This window comes from Littorina saxatilis, linkage group LG11 (assembly GCF_037325665.1).
Source record: "Littorina saxatilis isolate snail1 linkage group LG11, US_GU_Lsax_2.0, whole genome shotgun sequence".
Classification (NCBI taxonomy): Eukaryota; Metazoa; Mollusca; class Gastropoda; order Littorinimorpha; family Littorinidae; genus Littorina; species Littorina saxatilis.
The window spans coordinates 17,751,038-17,756,960 of NC_090255.1; positions in this window are offsets into that span (position 1 = coordinate 17,751,038).

Sequence of the window (5,923 nt, forward strand, 5' to 3'; positions counted from 1 at the left end):
GACCATGTCGGCTGTTCGGCGCAAAGAAGGTGTTCCCTTACGACTACTGCAGCGGGTTGACCTCGTGCCCTTCCTGTTCGGTGCCGCTTGCTTCACGCCCGTCTTCTGGATTGACGACATCTATCTCTTCGGCATCCTGCCCATCATCGCTGCGATGGCAAGTAAACCGTGTCGGGCCGGCTGTTCGGCGCAAAGAAGGTGTTCCCTCACGACTACTGCAGCGGGTTGACCTCGTGCCCTTCCTGTTCGGTGCCGCTCGCTTCACGCCCGTCTTCTGGATTGACGACATCTATCTCTTCGGCATCCTGCCCGTCATCGCTGCGATGGCAAGTGGACCGTGTCGGGCCAGCTGACGACATCTATCTCTTCGGCATCCTGCCCGTCATCGCTGCGATGGCAAGTGGACCGTGTCCGGCCGGCTGTTCGGCGCAAAGAAGGTGTTCCCTTACGACTACTGCAGCGGGTTGACCTCGTGCCCTTCCTGTTCGGTGCCGCTCGCTTCACGCCCGTCTTCTGGATTGACGACATCTACCTCTTCGGCATCTTGCCCGTCATCCCTGCGATGGCAAGTGGACCGTGTCGGCTGTTCGGCGCAAAGAAGGTGTTCCCTTACGACTACTGCTGCGGGTTGACCTCATGCCCTTCCTGTTCGGTGCCGCTCACTTCATGCCCGTCTTCTGGATTGACGACATCTATCTCTTCGGCATCCTGCCCGTCATCGCTGCGATGGCAAGTGGACCGTGTCGGGCCGGCTGACGACATCTATCTCTTCGGCATCCTGCCCGTCATCGCTGCGATGGCAAGTGGACCATGTCAGGCCGGCTGTTCGGCGCAAAGAAGGTGTTCCCTTACGACTACTGCAGCGGGTTCACCTCGTGCCCTTCCTGTTCGGTGCGGCTCGCTTCACGCCCGTCTTCTGGATTGACGACATCTATCTCTTCGGCATCCTGCCTGTCATCGCTGCGATGGCAAGTGGACAGTGTCGGCTGTTCGGCGCAAAGAAGGTGTTCCCTTACGACTACTGCAGCGGGTTGACCTCGTGCCCTTCCTGTTCGGTGCCGCTCGCTTCACGCCCGTCTTCTGGATTGACGACATCTATCTCCTTGGCATCCTGCCCGTCATCGCTGCGATGGCAAGTGGACCGTGTCGGGCCGGCTGACGACATCTATCTCTTCGGCATCCTGCCCGTCATCGCTGCGATGGCAAGTGGACCGTGTCGGGCCGGCTGTTCGGCGCAAAGAAGGTGTTCCCTTACGACTACTGCAGCGGGTTGACCTCGTGCCCTTCCTGTTCGGTGCCGCCCGCTTCACGCCCGTCTTCTGGATTGACGACATCTACCTCTTCGGCATCCTGCCCGTCATCGCTGCGATGGCAAGTTGACCATGTCGGCTGTTCGGCGCAAAGAAGGTGTTCCCTTACGACTACTGCAGCGGGTTGACCTCGTGCCCTTCCTGTTCGGTGCCGCTTGCTTCACGCCCGTCTTCTGGATTGACGACATCTATCTCTTCAGCATCCTGCCCGTTATCGCTGCGATGGCAAGTGGACCGTGTCGGGCCGGCTGACGACATCTATCTCTTCGGCATCCTGCCCATCATCGCTGCGATGGCAAGTAAACCGTGTCGGGCCGGCTGTTCGGCGCAAAGAAGGTGTTCCCTCATGACTACTGCAGCGGGTTGACCTCGTGCCCTTCCTGTTCGGTGCCGCTCGCTTCACGCCCGTCTTCTGGATTGACGACATCTATCTCTTTGGCATCCTGCCCGTCATCGCTGCGATGGCAAGTGGACCATGTCGGCTGTTCGGCGCAAAGAAGGTGTTCCCTTACGACTACTGCAGCGGGTTGACCTCGTGCCCTTCCGGTTCGGTGCCGCTCGCTACACGCCCGTCTTCTGGATTGACGACATCTATCTCTTCGGCATCCTGCCCGTCATCGCTGCGATGGCAAGTGGACCGTGTCGGGCCAGCTGACGACATCTATCTCTTCGGCATCCTGCCCGTCATCGCTGCGATGGCAAGTGGACCGTGTCGGGCCGGCTGTTCGGCGCAAAGAAGGTGTTCCCTTACGACTACTGCAGCGGTTTGACCTCGTGCCCTTCCTGTTCGGTGCCGCTCGCTTCACGCCCGTCTTCTGGATTGACGACATCTATCTCTTCGGCATCCTGCCCGTCATCGCTGCGATGGCAAGTGGACCGTGTCGGGCCGGCTGTTCGGCGCAAAGAAGGTGTTCCCTTACGACTACTGCAGCGGGTTGACCTCGTGCCCTTCCTGTTCGGTGCCGCCCGCTTCACGCCCATTGTCGCGGACAGTTGTATGTAGTTATAAGGTTCCTTGGTCGGGCGTTGCTGACAGGTACCTGTGTCAAGGTGGGAAGACCTGTAGCTGGGCTTAGCTCAGTGATTCGCGCCTTGCACGCTTTGCACGCATTGCACGGGACGTTCACGGTAGGCTGCGCGCTATTTGTAGAGTTCACCGGTTACCTGGTTGCTGACTGTAAAATTCATAAGCATTCTTTTTTCTGTCTCGGCCGAGACCAGATGTTTGTCGAACGGCTTCGAAATTCGTGTGTGAATTGTCGTTTGAGTTCGAAGTTATTTTCAGTAGTAATGTACGTCTACTGTGGACTTTGTTAAAGTCGGTTGCGTAAAGTGTACGCGATGATTTTCATTAGCCTGTGTGAGGTAAGTCATATTTCTTGGTCTAATTGGATAGACTTTTGTCAGTTTTTGCTGAAGGTGAATTAGCGGCCGGTGGCAGGGGACAGGGAACCTACATTAGTTACCAGTTGTACTGTTTTTGTCTCGTCTTTGTGTTGTTGTAAATAGTGTTCATCATAGTGTTTAAAAGGAAATCATTATAACGGTAAATTATATGGTAGAAGGAAACCAAAGTTTAGAGTCATTGTGCTTCCTCCTCATCCCTAATAATGATGTCTATTGGAGGAGGAAGTCACGTGTCTTATATTTATGGGGAGATTATTGACTTTGGCCTTCTAGGCTTTTCCCGCAGTGGGGCACTGCGGTTATGAAATTAAAGGCCCCTCCTGTTTTTGGAACCGCAGGAGCTTTCTAGTTTGCTGTTAGGTAGATTTTTGGTTCCTCTTTCCTGTCATGCTCTCTTTTTCTTCATGAATTCTTTTCTTTTTTCTGCCTTCTTGCTCATTCACCTGTATTTTTTCCAAAAATCTCTTCTCTTGCCGCTTGTCTCGCGATTCATGTATAGTTTAATCTGTTAGTGTTCTGATGTAAGTCCAGCAGTAGATAGGTTAAGCCTATTTTAACATACTGGAAACTGGTAATCTTCCAGTAGGTATTAATTTAGTTTTACTAAAGCCTGCTGGGACACAAGTAATGGGTTAGTGCATTTGTAAACAGGAATCGCTTGACAAGTGGCCCCCTTCATCCCCCCCTTCCTCGTCCTGATATGGCTCTGCGTAGTCGGCTGGACGTTAAGCAACAAATAAACAAACAAACTTCTAGGCTTTCAGTGTTTACTGTCGAAGACAGACCGGACGGGAAGGTGCGAACCCTAGCTTCACAGCATGGAGGAGGCACCACCACGCTGCTGCTTGAGCAGCCAGTTTGGACTCTCACATCGTCACCCCCACGCTGCTGTGTGAGCAGCCCCTCTGGATCTTCTCCGAGGCTTCATTACGCTGTTTTGAGCAGCTATCTTGTAACGTCACAGCGGCGCAACCATGCTGCTGTTGGGCAGCAACATCGAACCGGCGCCGTCGCTGCAGAGTGTGTGCCGTGTGACAGCTCTTAACTGGGCTGATTCTCTCACCCCCGCGACAGAGACGCAGGTGTCGACCCGAGGGCGCACCCCCCCCCCCCCCCCCTGAATTCGTCGAACGTGTAGATAAGTACTTTCTTACGATAGATATCATTTATGGAATGAGGAGGGCCTTTATGACGTACGTGCTTTGTGTTTGACTATCCTGATTGTCTCGTATGTCGTTTGTTGACATTATTTTGACTGTTGTGTACTTTCTCATGTTCATTATGTTCATCTTCATGTATTCGTGTTAACCCTTCCATTGTTCCATCCATCGTCACCCCCATATTTCACCCAACTGGGAACTATTAAATATTTTCATTTAGTTACATCGGTGTTCTGTGAGTGCTGTGTGGTGTGGCCAAAGTTTTTGTGTGAAAAACTAAGCATGCAAACGTGCATGCACGCGACACCCGTCTTCTGGATTGACGACATCTACCTCTTCGGCATCCTGCCCGTCATCGCTGCGATGGCAAGTGGACCGTGTCGGCTGTTCGGCGCAAAGAAGGTGTTCCCTTACGACTACTGCAGCGGGTTGACCTCGTGCCCTTCCTGTTCCGTGCCGCTTGCTTCACGCCCGTCTTCTGGATTGACGACATCTATCTGTTCGGCATCCTGCCCGTCATCGCTGCGATGGCAAGTGGACCGTGTCGGCTATTCGGCGCAAAGAAGGTGTTCCCTTACGACTACTGCAGCGGGTTGACCTCGTGCCCTTCCGGTTCGGTGCCGCTCGCTTCACGCCCGTCTTCTGGATTGACGACATCTATCTCTTCGGCATCCTGCCCGTCATCGCTGCGATGGCAAGTGGACCGTGTCGGGCCAGCTGACGACATCAATCTCTTCGGCATCCTGCCCGTCATCGCTGCGATGGCAAGTGGACCGTGTCGGGCCGGCTGTTCGGCGCAAAGAAGGTGTTCCCTTACGACTACTGCAGCGGGTTGACCTCGTGCCCTTCCTGTTCGGTGCCGCTTGCTTCACGCCCGTCTTCTGGATTGACGACATCTATCTCTTCAGCATCCTGCCTGTTATCGCTGCGATGGCAAGTGGACCGTGTCGGGCCGGCTGACGACATCTATCTCTTCGGCATCCTGCCCATCATCGCTGCGATGGCAAGTAAACCGTGTCGGGCCGGCTGTTCGGCGCAAAGAAGGTGTTCCCTCACGACTACTGCAGCGGGTTGACCTCGTGCCCTTCCTGTTTGGTGCCGCTCGCTTCACGCCCGTCTTCTGGATTGACGACATCTATCTCTTTGGCATCCTGCCCGTCATCGCTGCGATGGCAAGTGGACCGTGTCGGCTGTTCGGCGCAAAGAAGGTGTTCCCTTACGACTACTGCAGCGGGTTGACCTCGTGCCCTTCCGGTTCGGTGCCGCTCGCTACACGCCCGTCTTCTGGATTGACGACATCTATCTCTTCGGCATCCTGCCCGTCATCGCTGCGATGGCAAGTGGACCGTGTCGGGCCAGCTGACGACATCTATCTCTTCGGCATCCTGCCCGTCATCGCTGCGATGGCAAGTGGACCGTGTCGGGCCGGCTGTTTGGCGCAAAGAAGGTGTTCCCTTACGACTACTGCAGCGGTTTGACCTCGTGCCCTTACTGTTCGGTGCCGCTCGCTTCACGCCCGTCTTCTGGATTGACGACATCTATCTCTTCGGCATCCTGCCCGTCATCGCTGCAATGGCAAGTGGACCGTGTCGGCTGTTCGGCGCAAAGAAGGTGTTCCCTTACGACTACCGCAGCGGGTTGACCTCGTGCCCTTCCTGTTCGGTGCTGCTCGCTTCACGCCCGTCTTCTGGATTGACGACATCTATCTCTTCGGCATCCTGCCCGTCATCGCTGCGATGGCAAGTGTACCGTGTCGGCTGTTCGGCGCAAAGAAGGTGTTCCCTTACGACTACTGCAGCGGGTTGACCTCGTGCCCTTCCTGTTCGGTGCCGCTCGCTTCACGCCCGTCTTCTGGATTGACGACATCTATCTCTTCGGCATCCTGCCCGTCATCGCTGCGATGGCAAGTGGACCGTGTCGGGCCGGCTGACGACATCTATCTCTTCGGCATCCTGCCCGTCATCGCTGCGATGGCAAGTGGACCGTGTCGGGCCGGCTGTTCGGCGCAAAGAAGGTGTTCCCTTACGTCTACTGCAGCGGGTTGAC